At 43.9% G+C, this 12,861-nt stretch overlaps 1 protein-coding gene across 1 annotated transcript in view; it reads left to right on the forward strand.

The window, feature by feature from the left end:
* The window catches only part of LOC124387798, a 146,300-nt gene that overhangs the window by 117,237 nt on the left and 16,202 nt on the right, over positions 1–12,861 (forward strand). The window lies entirely within an intron of this gene.

The raw sequence follows: 12,861 nt of genomic DNA on the forward strand, positions 1-12,861 counted from the left end.
CGGCGGATGGACGGAGGGGAAATCGAAAGTGCTGCGCGAGGAAGCGGAAGCGCGGAAAGCGAGTGGGTGCTAATGCTAGGCTAAAAGCTAACCCTAGCCGGCCTGCTCTACCATCTCTTCTGCTGGCAAATGTCTGCTCCCTGGACAATAAATTAGACTACATCAGACTCCAACAAGCTACTCGGCGTGAGTACAGACACTGCTGCATTTTTGTGTTTGTCGCTCAGCCACGTCTGAGTAGAGTTCCGGCATTCAGATGGCTAGCCGCGTTTCCTGCCGACAGAAATGCAGCTCTGTGCGGTAAAACTCGCAGCGGCGTTCTGTGTGTTTACATCAATACGGAATGGTGTAAAAACTGTCCTTGTTTCTACCTACTGCTCATCGCTGCTGGAGTTTATTGTTGTGATATGTAGACTTTTTTATTTACCCCGGGACTTCACCACCGCTTTTGTGCTCGGAGTGTACATACCACCAAGCGCTAATGCTAAGGAAGCGCTCAGTGTACTCTATGGGACCATTAGCAAACTTCAAAACACACACCCTGACGGATTGTTTATTGTCGCCGGAGATTTTAATCATGCAAATCTCAGGACTGTGCTTCCCAAATTTTATCAGTATGTGGACTTTGCAACCAGAGGAAAAAACACGCTGGATGTTGTTTACACAAACATCCGGGGCGCATACCGGGTGAAGCCCCGCCCCCATCTCGGGTACTCAGACCACATCTTTGTTATGCTGATCCCAGCATACAGACCACTCAGCAGGCGTTCAAGACTAGCTCAAAAACAAGTGAGAACCTGGCCAGCAGGATCCATGTCTGCTCTCCAGGACTGTTTTAAATGCCCTGAAGAGGACATGTTCAAGGAAGCTGCAACCAATGGTGATTTTATCAACTTGGAGGAGTACACGTTAACAGTGACCAGCTACATCGGCAAGTGCATTGATGATGTGACCATCTCCAAGACCATCACTACACGCTTCAACCAGAAGCCGTGGATGACCGCCAAGGTGCGTGTGCTGTTGAAACAAAGAGACTCTGCCTTCAGAGCAGGGGACAAGGCGGCCTTGAAAACAGCAAGGGCCAAACTGTCCCGTGCCATCAGAGAGGCGAAGCACACACACGCCAAGAGAATTCACGGCTACTTCCAGGACAGCGGAGACACCCGGCGCATGTGGCAGGGCATCCAGGCGATCAGGAATTACAAGACAACGTCACCTGTTTGTGAACGTGACAGCATTTAACACGATTGTCCCTCAGTACCTGATTGAGAAGTTGAGCCTAATGGGCCTGAACACCTCCCTCTGTAACTGGATCCTGGACTTCCTGACTGGGAGACCCCAGTCAGTCCAGATCAGAAACGGCATCTCCAGCACCACCACACTGAGCACTGGAGCCCCTCAGGGCTATGTGCTCAGTCCACTGCTGTTTACTCTGCTGACTCACGACTGTGTAGCAACGCACAGCTCGAATCACATCATCAAGTTCGCCGATGACACGACCGTGGCTGGTCTCATCAGCAAGAACGATGATTCAGCATACAGAGAGGTGCAACGGTTAACAGCCTGGTGTGGAGCCAACAACCTGTCTCTGAACATCGACAAAACTAAAGAGATGGTTGTTGACTTCAGAAGAACACAGAGCGACCATTCTCCACTAATCATCGATGGATCCTCAGTGGAGATCATCAAGAGCACCAAATTCCTTGGTGTTCACTTGGCAGATTACCTTACCTGGTCACTCAACACCAGCTCCATCACCAAAAAAGCCCAGCAGCGTCTTTACTTTCTAATAAGGCTGAGAAACGCTCATCTCCCTCCCCCCATCCTGACCACATTCTACAAAGGGACCGTTGAGAGCATCCTGAGCAGCTGCATCGTTGCCTGGTTTGGGAACTGCACCGTCTCAGATCGCAAGACCCTACAGATGATAGTGAGGACAGCTGAGAAGATCATCGGGGTCTCTCTTCCCTCTATCATGGACATTTACACCACACGCTGCATCCGCAAAGCAAACAGCATTGTGGACGACCCCACACACCCGTCACACACACTTTTCACTCTCCTACCATCAGGGAAGCGGTTCCGAAGCATTCGGGCCGCCACATCCAGACTGTGCAATAGTTTCTTTCCTCAAGCCATCAGGCTCCTCAACAAAGAACTGAACTGAACTCACACATACACACACACACACACAACTGTGTGACTGATCTGCACAAACCGGACTCAACAAACACTCATACTCAATTCATGTAACTGATCTGTACAAACCGGACTCAACACACATCATACACTTCGCACATCTATGATTAAGTACCACTCACACTAATCATTACCACAAAAATGTTTACATGCCGTTTTTTTGCACATCTTCCGGGATTGCTGCTATTGTTCTTCTGCACAATATTCTGTCCACATATTTTTGCCACTGTTCACTTTATCTTGGTTGCTGCTATTTGTTTAAATTGCACAATATTGTTTACAGTTTTCTACTGCTGTGCACCTTATTTTATTATGACAGGTTTACTGGCTGAGCTATTTTGTGTTTTGTGTATTGTCCTGCACTGTCCTGTGTTGTCTTTTACACTGTTTGCACAAGTTGCACACATGCACTTTATGTGGCAAGGATCTACTACTAGTTCCTGGCCCTGTGTTTTTTTCTGTACCGTGACTGTTGTTTTATGTAGCACCTGGGTTCTGGAGGAATGTTGTTTCACTGCATCAGCTATATATGGTTGAAATGACAATAAAAGCTTTGTGACTCTTAACTTGAATAAATCCTTCTAGGGAAGGTCATAAAAGACCCTTCATAAAATCTTGGAGGTTTTGACACTGTCCTATAGTTGGAAAGCTTGCAGGGGTAGAGGTTAAAATGTTTATTAAAGTAGAGGTTTAATAATTTCTGGTTTAAAAGACTTAGCTCTGTAGTCAGTGTTGAGGGAAAACAAAATAATTAATTTTTTAGTAGTAAATATCTGTTTATAGAAATGAATAGCTAAGGCATGTTGCACATAAGCTGATGATTTGGTCAAGTCAAGTGGCTTTTTATTGTCATTTCTACTATACACAGTAATGCACAGTACACAGTAAAAATGAGACAATGTTCTTCCAGAACCCTAGTGCTACACTAAACAACAACAACAACAACAACAACATAGAGCTGCAACACAAAGCTACATAAAGTGTATCGAGTGCAAACAGTTTAGTGAATTAGTGAAGAAATTAGTGAAATTAGTTTAGTCTCTTGATAAGGGGTAAGATATTCTAACTGCTGATCTAAATTAGTTTTATGCAAATTGTAGCATGACAGGTTGCAAATACAGAAGCCCCTTTAGCACAAAGGGTTAAGGGCCTATCTCAAGGGCCCAAGCATGGCAGCTTTACAAAACTAGGGCTTGAACCCTGATCTTCTGATCAGTAACCTAGACATTTAACCACTCAGCTATCACTTACCCACATCAGTAAGGGTAAGTGGTCAGCCGATTACCCCTGGGATACATGGTTTTTAGTTTGTAACTGTCCAAAGCAAAGATGTACGTTTTCTTATGTCTTCAGGTATGTCTTCAGCTATAAAACGCACATGGAGTAAACCTGGCACCAGCTTCTGTTTGTTCATGTAGCGCTCTGTGTGTATTTCATGTTGAATTGTCTTCTATTGTCTGTCAAAAATGAAGGCATCGAGAAAGGCTAATCACACTTTCTAGCTGTGTGTCCCTTTTTGCCCCTGCTATATTATGGGGGATACACACAGCCTTTGTCTTAGACTGCAGAGAAGCTGGCTCAACACTACCCACCAAGCCCCTGCATATTACGTCGGCACTGGTGGGTAGGGCATATGCCTCGGCAGGTCAGGCCGCTGGATGCTTGCAACAAGCTGACCTGCTGCGAGAGTTGGATGTGGGAGACATCATGGGCAGTCTGGTGCAAGAGCAGGTGCGGACCTGGCCCTTGAAGCCACTAAGGAGACCACTAAGGCCATCGGCCTGTTCATGGTCGCCCTGACCTCCACTGTGAGGCATTTTTGGACCTGGTTCTTTAACCTTGCCATGAAATGTGCTTCAGGACACACTTTGTGTCTCATCCACCCCATTTCTACAGGGTTTGTCCCACTCTGGTGGAAAGTGAGCAGGTTTTGGTCATGAAACAAGAAGTAAAGAATTTTCTTAGGGAAGAAGGTGGTCTCTCCATCGGACAGAGAGTCCAGGTTTTACAGCCGGTACTTCATAGTTCCCAAAAAAGACGGTGGGTTGCGTCCTATATTAGATCAGCTGAATTGCTCATTAATGAGTATCCGGTTCAAAATGCTAACCTTCAAGCAGGTTGTGTCTCAGATCAGATCCGAGGACTGGTTTGTCACAAAAGAGATCTAAAGGATGCATACTTTCATGTATCCATTCTTCCTTCTCACAGTACATTCCTAAGGTTCGCATTCGGGGTTAAAGCTTACCAATATGGGGGTTCTTCTGTATGCCCTGTCACCCTGCACCTTAACGAAGTGTGGATGCGGCTCTGGCTTCCCTGAGACTTCAGGGCATCCGTGTCCTCAATTATATCGATGACTGGTTGATATTACCTCGATCAGAGCACTTAGCAGTCCGGCATCAAGATGTCGATCAAGATGTCGACAAGTGGTCGATCACATGAAGTAGCTGCGGTTTTGGCTGAGCGCCAAAAAGAGTGTGCTTTCTCCATTACAGAGAACCACTTATCTAGGTGTCATTTGGGATTCGACAACTATGCACACGCAGCCTTCCTCTGCCTGCATTGCGTCCATTCTTACAGCCACCAAGAAGATCAGAGAAGGGCACTCACTGTCAGGCAGTTCCAGAGACTGCTCAGGCTTATGGCAGCAGTGTCCAATGTGATTCCATTTGGCCTTCTGTCTATAAAACCCCTTCACAGGTGGCTCAGAACTCAAGGGTTCTCAGAAAAGGGGAATTCCCTTCATATGATCAAGGTCACATGATGAGCCCTTAGATAAGCATACTTTGCTCTCTGAGCTTAGAGACCAACATCTATGAGCCTTAGATTTTTATGGAGAAACCGGGTTTTTATCTTAAGGCCCCCTGCTGGGTGTCCTTGGTCATCGCATAATGCTTCTGATGGATGCGTCCCTCACGGGGTGTGGAGTGGTCATGAGTGGCAGCTCCACCAAAGGTCTATGGGAAGTGCTCCATCTACTATGTGTAGCGCTTCGCTCGCGTGCCGAGACGAACACACACACCAGAGAGCTGAATGTCAGGAAAAATCACGTGATGTCTTTATTTGTTGTTTACAGGAGTGCCTGAGAAAAGGAGAAGTGAAATTTTGTATAGGACTGCGAATTAGTCATTAACGCCGCGCCTGCTGGAGCTTCCGATGTAGCGCCGCCCCAAATGGGTGTTGTTCGCGGCCACGGCTTGTCCGAGGAAAGCTGGGACCCAAACCTGTCTGTGCGAGTGGGTGCTCGGTGTCCTCGGCACGTAGAGGTCTTTATACAGTCGTCGGAAGAGAATCGGCATATTCGCGGCGGTAACTTGCGCTGCTCTCACCGCTGCAGCTGCTTCCTGTTAAGAAAAAGGGAGACAAATCTTTCGTTAGTTGGAAGCCAACTATTCTCCCCTGTGTGCTCCTTAGTGGATCTTTTTATATCCCCCCTTCGCCTTGATGAGCATGGGGAGGTAGCGTTCTCGTCATGAGCTTCCAGCCGTGCCTCGTTATGCCACTCCGCCCCGCTGCCATGTGCTCTGCAGCTTTCCACAACACAGGTGCTGATACGGCGCTGTCCATCCAGCACCCCCCTCGTGTTCGGAGCGCTTGCCTGGTTTTGTGAATGGGACTTGATGCCGACTTCACATATGGCACATCAATTGCTTAGAGAAGCATTTCCTCCCGGACCTTAGAAGCCACCACGTGTTGATTCATTCGGATAACACCTCTGTGGTCTCGTAGATCAACCACAAAGGGTGTGTGTGTGTTCACGCCCGCAGTATAGGCGGGCGCACCAGATCCTCCTGTGGGCTGAAGGGAAGCTTCTCTCTCTGAGAGCAGCTTATATCTCAGACCAGTTGACTGAGGCAGCAGGCACCCTGTTAAGACAGGGTTTGAGACCCAGGGAGTGGTGGCTCCACCCTCATGTGGTGGAGCAAATCTGGGAGAAATTTAGCAAAACCTATTTTTTCAAGAGATGTCGCACTGTCCCCTATGATTTACCCTGCATTCTCCAGCCCCGGCGTGGCCGAGGGTATGACTGTATACCTTTTCCCCCGTCGTGCTGCTTCTGGGAGTTCTGAAGAAAGTTCACAGCTTTAAGGGTCAGGCCTCTCCACGAGTTGGTAGAGACCATTCTCCATTCCAGTGCTCCTTTCACAAGGAAGTCGTATGCCGTGTAGCGACTGGGGGATAAGAGGGACAAACTTATAATACAGATAAATTGAGTATATAGTTGGAAGCACAGTCTGCCGCATTCTCCACCATTATATGTAGCAATTTAGCTCATAAAGAAAAGGGAATATTTATAAGTAATTATAACGGGTTATAGTTACTCCTAAATATTTAAATTAAGTTGAATTGACGGTAATGGAATTAACATTACACTTATTCGTCTGTTCGTCCGGCAAACAGACAGTATAATTTTATAATAATTCTATAAAAGAGGTATCTCCCTGGCCAAGAAAGACGTAACCCCCTTTTACTTTATACCGTAAATTAAATTAATTAAATAGAGCATGTAGTTCAGACCTAATGTTTGCAGGAACTTTGCATTTATGGAACATACTCAGAGACGATCACTTATGAAAAATACGGCGTTTAATAAATGAGACAAACACAACATAAAACTAACTACACAAACAAACAAACAAAAAGAAATAAAGAAAATAAGAATGAAAATAAAATAACCGAAAGTTGAAATTATGAAAAGAGAAAGAGAAAGGAAAGAAATAAGGAGGGTAAAAGGAGGAAAGGGCAGCTTACTTCAAATGAATCACATCCTAACTGAGATATCGTCACGGAAATTAAATTTCGCCTTAATATTAAGGGGCTCAAACTTAACACGCATCTAAATTAGTTGGTAAACTGGTTACTTGCATTGACTTGTTGCACAAGAGTCCGGATGCGGTAGACAAAAGGATCTTGGACGAGTCGGTTAGGATGGAGTCAGATGTTCTCCCAGCTTCTCCTAAAGATCAGAGCAGTTGGTGTTTTGAAGATAAAGCTTGCTGGAAGATCTTAAAAGAGATTTGAGATCCCGTCCTAAAGAGTCGCTGCTGAGCTGTTCTAAGCGTCCGACTCTCCGGGCCATCGGGCCCCCGGGCCTTCTGACCCCGGGGGTCCGAGCCTTTCCGGTCGAGCCAAGTGAGCGAGTTGCTCTCTTGACTGAACTCTGACTGGACCTGACTGCACTCTGACTGGACAATGATTAGTTGGGTTCAAGATGTTTTAAAGGTCCTGAACCCCACCCATCCTTGGGGGAATGGCCAATGCTATGGCCTGAAATTTTGGAGGGAAAAACTTCCTTTGTTCATGCATCTGTGGGCATGGTTTCCGGGCTATACTTGCTTTTGGAGGACTTTAAAGTTTTATTCAAAGTGAATTAAGAGCGTATGGTACATTTCATGATAAAATGTTTTGGTGTGTGTGTGTGTGTCTGCATATGTGTGTGTGTCACAAACAGACGTACTGGGGCCGAGTTCAGAGAGTGAATTGTTTCATGGTCTGAGGGTCGATGTGGATTCAACCAGAGAGGCCAGGGGTGTTATCTGGCTTTCGGGGTGGTGGGTGTATGTGTGTGTGGGTGAGGTCAAACAGAGAATCTCCAAAGGGGTTATCTGTCTTGTGGTAAAATCAAACGTTCTGGAGCCGGTTGTGTGTGTTGGTCACAAGCAGCCATGCTGGATCAAGTTTCGAGTTTGGATTGTTTCATGAGTTTTTGAGTTTATTGTTTTATAGGTCCCGGTAAACTAAACAAGAGTTCAGGGTTCGGTCCTGTTTAGAGTCTTCGGAGGGGGAGTGTGACACTTTACTTATACACCACCCCACTAAAGGTTTCACCTTTTGGTTGAGATGTAGATGTCATAGGTTAAAAGGAATGCCTGGGACATGAAGTCTAAATGACCTGTGCCAGACGCTACAGCCGCAAGATGGCGTCTGTTCACTGTGTGGTGCGCTCAGTACCATTTTGACACAGTCCACCGCCCAGTTGGTTCAGTGCTGGAGTTCCTGCAGGAACAGTTCGCAAAAGGGTTGGCCCCGTCCACCCTTAAAGTTTATGCATCTGCCATTTTGGCGTATTATGACGCTGTGGCAGGGCAATCACTGGGCAGAAACTCGCTCCTGACGTGTTTCCTCTGTGGCTCCTGGAGGCTGAGGCCTTCAGTGCAACGTAGGGTGCCTGGGTGAGACCTGGCCGTTGTGTTGGAGGCTCTATCTGACCCCCCTTCAAGCCCCTGGCCAAAGCTTTATGGAGGCACCTCAAAGTCAAGACTGTGCTTTTGTTTGGCTGTCTGCTCTCTGAGGAAAGTAGGTGATTTACAGGCCTTCTCTGTGGCTCCCTCTGTTCTTGAGTTTACTCCAGGCATGGCCAGTGCTTTCCTGCATCCTAAAGCAGGTTCTGTTCCCAAGGTGCCCTTGGTCGTCCCCACAACCTGTTAGGCTCCAGGCATTCTATGGACGAGTCCTTGGAGGAAGTCGGGACAACTGTTCATCTGCTACAGCCCTCCATAGAAAGGCCTTCCTGCTAACAAGCATACATCTATCATGTCTTCCTAGGAGTCCTCTGGTCTCCCCGATCTTTTCCCGGAGTGTGGCAGCCTCTAAGGCTTAGTCCTCTGAAGTGTCGCTCCAAGACCTCTGTGACACTGCGGGTTGGTCCACCCCACTGACCTCTGTGCCACCCCTGGCACCTCTGTCCTTCGACATAGCTGTGCCAATACACACTAGTTAGGGACTAGTCAGTCTGGCGGTATTGGACTCTCGTTCCCAAAGCGTTGTGATGTAGCTTGAGTTCCTGTAAGGTATGTATGTGTAACTCTAGTTCCCTGAGGGAACGAGACACTGCGACGAGCTAAACAAGTGAAGAGACAAAACCCTGATCAGTAACAGGTCATTTACGATTTTGACCAGCGCCGTCTCTATGCTACTATGAGGCCTAAATCCTGACTGATACAATTTATAAATTTTATTCCTCAGTAGATGTGAGCAGAACTGCTGTGCTACAACCTTTTCTAGAATCTTGGAGATAAAGGGGAGGTTTGATATTGGCCTGTAGTTGGACAGTTGACAGGGTAAAGTGGCCTGTTTTTAACTTTATTATTAAAAAAGTTAATGAAATCATTACTACCTATTGATGGTGTGCATGTGAGTGCAGTGCTTTTATTTTCTTGTTGATTTTGCTGCAGTACAGAATAAAAATCTAGGATTATGCTTATTTTCTATGAGGGTGGAGAAATATGCTGATCAGCAGCAATAAGAGATTTTCTAGATTCTCCTTCCATGCTTATTTAAAATACTGTTAATTTTGTTTGACGCCATTTACGTTTTAATTTCTAAGTGGTGTTTTTTAAGGTGCGTGTATGATCATTATACCACTGTGCTAATCTTTTTCTTCCTGATCATTTTGGTTTTAAGGGGAACTTATTCATCTAGAGTGTGATGTTCATCACATCACACAGTCAGTATTTTACTGTAACACACAGTAATGTTATTTCTTGCTACATTTTTATTTCAGAACCAGTATGGGAGGAGGTCCATCTGTTGGAGTCCAAACAGTTCAAAATAAAACTCGATACAAATGGACCGTTTGCATTGGGGGGATCTTTGTCCCTCATCACTTCATCCAGGTAATGCAAACAGATAATCCTTTTACATAAAATATGATTCAACACAATTTTCAGAAAAGTTGGGACACTGTGTAAAATGTAAATTAAAAGCAAAATTCAATGCAAAATCTCATAACCTCATATTTTATTCACAACAGAGGATTGAAAACATATAAATGTTTAAACTTAGGAAATGTAAAATTTTCCTAAGAAAAAAAGGTCCTTTTGAAATTGATGGCTGCAGCACGTATAAAAAAATGTTTTGCAGTTCAGCACCTGGACTGTTCTACTACAAAGCCATGCTGCAGTCATAGATGTAGTATGCGGTTTACCATTGTCCTGCTGAAATAAACAAGGCCTTCCCTAAAACAAAAAGTCGTTTGTCTGGATGGGAGCATACTGCATGCTGCTGGATATATATAAAACCTGGATATATCTTTCAGCATTGATGGAGCCTTTGCACAATCCACTAATGCTCTCCCATACATCAGAGATGCAGGCTTTTGAACTGAGTGCTGATAACAAGCCAGATGGTCCCTTTACTCTTTAGTCTGAAGTACTCTAAAGTAGAGGAAGTTTCTTCTAAATAACTTAATAATATTTTTATGTCCTTTGCCTATATTTCTTGCTCAGAATGAATGCTATATATGTTAGCATGCTAATTGCATTTATTTCTTTTGGTTATGTCTTTTATAATGCTGAATAAGTTCTACTCTGTTTAACTTTTCACTACGCATTTCTTTTCATGCTCGCCTCAATCGTAACTGTGTCATTGACTGAGTTTCCTCGTATCCACTTCCCCTGCTGACCTGTTCATCTGACACTAAAAATATCAGTATTGTTTTATAATCATTTTAATAAAGTGCATTAATTCTTAACTTAGAGTTTCTAAACTATTATATGTACATAATTCTACATTATTGTAATATTTATTATATGTAGAATTCTACATATAAATGTCTAATATGAATAATAATGTAACTATTACCAGGTTAGTGCTAAATCCTGTTAATCTGAGTATTGTTAGAATAATGCTGCTTGATAATGCTGCTGAAACTGTGCTGGCATAAAGTACATTTCTCAACAACTGCTATCAATTAACATCATTAATTGTGAAATGTTCTTCCAGCTTTTCCTTGTTAGTGTCACTTAATCTTCCATTCCTTTGTTGACCGACCCAACTTTTTGAGACGTGTTGCTGCTAGCAAATTCAAAATGAATTTATTTTCTGAAAAGTTGAAAATTTTCTCAGTTTAAACATTTCATATGATTTCTTTGTTTGACTGTGAATAAAATATAGGTTTATTGAAATTTGCAAATCATTGCATTCTGTTTTTATTCACATTTTACATGGTGTCCCAACTTTTTTTGAATTGGGGTTGAATATGACCAAGAAATTCCAAATGGCTACTGTATGTGGAAACATGAGATTTTTATTATTATACATGTGTGTGAATATAGCAGACTTAAATTTATAGATCTGAGTCTGTGTATTTTTAGTTCACAATGGAACCAAATGAAAAGCAGACATATAAACATCCTTATCCACCTGACATTCCACCTACTTTTATCTGTCAGCGTCCAAACACACTCTTCATCAAGGTGAAGTATGGAGAGTGTTCAGACTGTTTCAGTGATCCACATTTGTGGTACAATTTTAAGAAAAAGGATGATGCAAATTTTACAATTCGAGAGAGTGAAGACCACCGCAAAATACATCTGGACTGCAATATACAATACGAAGAGAAAAAGTCAACATGCCCAAATTATGGTATGTGTTTTTGTTTCTAAAATATTTGATAAAATATGTTTGGTAAACACTACACAATCTGCACCATACAGCCATGGCCAGAATGTCTGAGAATGACACAGAATTTTATATTTTTTTTGCAAAGTCTGCTGCTTCAAGTCAAGAAGTCGTCAATTCACAAAGCTTTTAATTGTCATTTCAACCATATAAAGATGACTCAGTACACATTGAAATAATACAATGTTTCTCCAGGACCCTGGTGCTACATAAAGCAACATCACACAACATAGAGCTACATAACAGAACACAACATTTAGATCTATGGTATTTAGTAGACGATGTGTCCAAAATGATGTACAAAAGTGCTTTGAGTATCAATGAAAAAATCTACACTGGTACACTGGATAACAATTTAAGATAAATCACCCTACATCTCTGTTAAGAGGATTATATTTTTAACAAAGCAAACCTGGAAGTGTTAGTTGAAGTGTTTCAGGAAGGAGAAGGTCTTAACCTGTCACTTTAAGATAGCAAGGGACTCTATGTGTTTGGACTGTTTGGACATCTATGGGAAGTTCATTCCACCACCTCGGTGCCAGAACAGGAAGAGCCTTAAAGTATACTTATCTCTCATTCTGAGAGAAGGTGGTACCAGTGGAGCAGTGCTGGAGGATCTCAGACAGCGTGGTGCAGTGTGAGGTGTGTGATGAGGTCTCTAAGGTAAGAAGGCGCTGATTCATTTTTGGCCTTGTAGGCATCATCAGTGTTTTAAAATTGATACGTGCAGCTACTGGAAGCCAGTGGAGGAGCACAATGGGGTGGTGTGGAAGAACTTGAGCAGATTGAACTCAAGTCATGCAGCTGCATTTTGTATAATTTGCAGTGGACGAATAACGTTCAGAGGAAGACCTGCCAGCAGAAAGCTCGAAAGACAAGAGACTGAGCAAGCATCTGGGCATCCTTCTGATTTCGTAGAGAAGGGAGCGTCAGTTGAACCATCAACTGACAGTTGATTGTCCATAGTTACCCCAAGGTTGTGAGCAGTGGCTGAAGGAGAGAGCAGAGAGTTATGAAGAGTTATTCAGAGATGCTGACTTGGAGATGAATCACCTGGGATGACCAGCAGTTCTTTTTTGCTGGGGTTGAGTTTTAGTTAATGAGCACTCATCCATGAAGATACGTCTGCCAGGCATGACGAGATCTGAGCAGAAGCTGTGGTATCTGAGGAGGAAAGGAAATTATGAGTTGAGTGTCATCAGCATAGCAGGATGTGAGGATATGACTTCACCAAGAGTGGTATAAGCAACCTTCCAGGTA

This window comes from Silurus meridionalis, chromosome 6 (assembly GCF_014805685.1).
Source record: "Silurus meridionalis isolate SWU-2019-XX chromosome 6, ASM1480568v1, whole genome shotgun sequence".
Lineage (NCBI taxonomy): Eukaryota > Metazoa > Chordata > Actinopteri > Siluriformes > Siluridae > Silurus > Silurus meridionalis.